Source organism: Durio zibethinus, chromosome 10, assembly GCF_047325235.1.
Source record: "Durio zibethinus cultivar Kanyao isolate XHJ-2024 chromosome 10, ASM4732523v1, whole genome shotgun sequence".
Classification (NCBI taxonomy): domain Eukaryota; kingdom Viridiplantae; phylum Streptophyta; class Magnoliopsida; order Malvales; family Malvaceae; genus Durio; species Durio zibethinus.
The window spans coordinates 18,196,140-18,198,465 of NC_143171.1; the positions used below are offsets into that span (position 1 = coordinate 18,196,140).

Below are 2,326 nucleotides of genomic sequence, written 5' to 3' on the forward strand. Positions count from 1 at the left end.
TTTGTAAGGGCAGCTAATTGAGTGTTAATGGAAGTAATAGCATCAACTTTAAATAAACCAGTAGACTTTTTTCTAACCTTTCTTTCCATGCCCTACTAGTAATTATTAACAGCCATATATTTTATTAGCTCCTTAGCCTCCTTAGGAGATTTACTCATTATAGCCCTTTTAGCAGTTTGTGAGACCATTATAAAAGATTTGAATTTAGAGCCACTGGATTAAACCATGATGTGGGCATTTTTTGAGCAATTTTTTAAATCTTTCCCATCCGTCATATAAAGTTTCACCATCAGCCTGTAGAAAAGTGGTGATCTCATTCTTTAGCTCTACAATTTTTGTTGATGGGAAAAATTTTGCTAAGAATTTCTTAACCAAATCATCCCATGTTGTAATTGAGCTTAGTGGTAAAAAAGATAACCAACTTTTCACCTTGTCTTTGAGAGAAAATGGAAATAATTTTAGTCTTATAGCCTCATCAGAAACACTATTGTAATGAAAAATATCACAAAGTTCAAGGAAATTAGAAAGATAGAGATTTGGGTTATCACTTAGTATTCTTATAAATTACATAGAATTTTGGAGCATTTCGTATAGTTGAATGCTTTATCTAAAAGTTATTAGCTTGAATAGCTAGCCTTCAAGTGGATGGCTGTAAACCATTTGCATTGGGAATTGCATAGTCCCTCAAAGTTCTTTGCCCTTCATTATTTACATTTGCCATAGGAGTAGGTGCTAGTGGTGTTGATTGCTCTTTTCATCTTCTTTTAAAGGATCTTTCTATGTCTTAATCAACTAGAGCTAAGTCAACACTTTTAGATCTGTACATGCAAATAAGAAAAGATCAAAGAAAAACAACAAAAAAATAAACAAAATGAAAAAGGTTTAGATTGTAAGAGCTTAAGAATTCTATATTGATATTGCGAACATTGCTATAATCCCCAACAACAATGTCAAATACTTGATTGCTGCTTTTCGTATAGTTAGCAAGTGCACAGATAAGTAATAAAGTGAAGTATTCTAGTATTGTCTCCTAAAGGATTATAGAATGTATTGTTCAGTTCTTCATAATTACCAATGGTGAAATCTTGAAATCCTATATCTAAACAAATGGAAACTTGGGTTTTTATTTCAAAGAAAAGTATGAAAAGATTGAAAAGCAATGTAGGCTAAAATTTCACTTAACCAATTGTCACTTGGTAAGTTAGAGACCAGAGCCAAAACAAGATCTAAAGAAATAAGTGAAAAACTTGAGAACAAAAAGAGATTGGGATTGTTGAATTACTTGTAAAAATCTTGAACAAGGATTGCATAAAAGCTTAAACTGGTAGAGAATCAAAAGAGTATGGCTGAACTTATAAAGAAAAGCTTGACTTGAAATTGTAAAATAAAATAGAATGCTTTGCCAAAAATAATATTGTAATAATAAGACTTAAAATTAAGAATGATAGAAGAAAATATCTTTAAAAAAAAATACTTCTTTGATTGGAAAAGAAATTAAAGAATAAAAGCTTTGTTATTGGCAAATCTACCACCTAAGTTAATAACTCAACTAAAGAAATAAGAGAATTAAGAACTAAAAATTGAAAGAGAGAAGAAAAGTGTGGAATGGGTTGGGATGATGAAACAAGTGAATGGCGTCGCCTATTTATAGGCATAAGTTTAGTTAAAGGGTAGGCTTTGCAAGCAATTGAGTTTAATTCAAAAACTTAGGAGATACAGCTTTATCTTAATCCTCAAGGTTGCATACAAAAATCAAACTCTTCACTCTTGGAATGCTTTGGCTGAATGTGATAATCTTGGCCCTTAATCTTCATGTGATGCAATCTTGATCAATCTTCCCTTCTAGGTTCTTCTAAGATATGATTTCAAAAGGAGATAAGTTACATTTTATTCAGACTCATAATCTTCAAGGTGATAGAATCCTCTTCCAATCCAAACTTTTCAAAGCTAAGCAAAAGTATGATGATTGGCTTTGAACTCTCCTTAGTTAGATGATGTAGTGTTCATGGGAGCTTGGATTATCATCTTTTGATTTTTAAAGTGGTCGAATGGTTGGTGTCCTTGGTGGAGTGAAACTCTTAATGGCTAAGCAAAGAAACTTGTTTACCTTACAAATTCACCTTGGCTGAATGGATTGGGATCCAATTGGGCTTGTGCATCCTTGAATATGGACCAAATGTAGGCAACATTATGCATGACTAAGTGGGCCAAATGTGAGCTTTGCATGATTACATGCATGGCTTGCATGAAATTGCATCTTGAGCTTGAAAAACCTAAAGCCACAAAAATAACATGAAAAGCACCAAAAAATCATCCAAAAATTAAA

General features: G+C 32.2%; 1 non-coding gene across 1 annotated transcript; it reads left to right on the forward strand.

The window, feature by feature from the left end:
* Window positions 1-220: 220 nt before the first annotated feature.
* LOC149516513 (small nucleolar RNA R71) lies at window positions 221-327 on the forward strand. Its single transcript, XR_016346066.1, has one exon. It is a non-coding gene; the product is annotated as a small nucleolar RNA R71 (small nucleolar RNA).
* The last annotated feature ends 1,999 nt before the right edge of the window (window positions 328-2,326 follow it).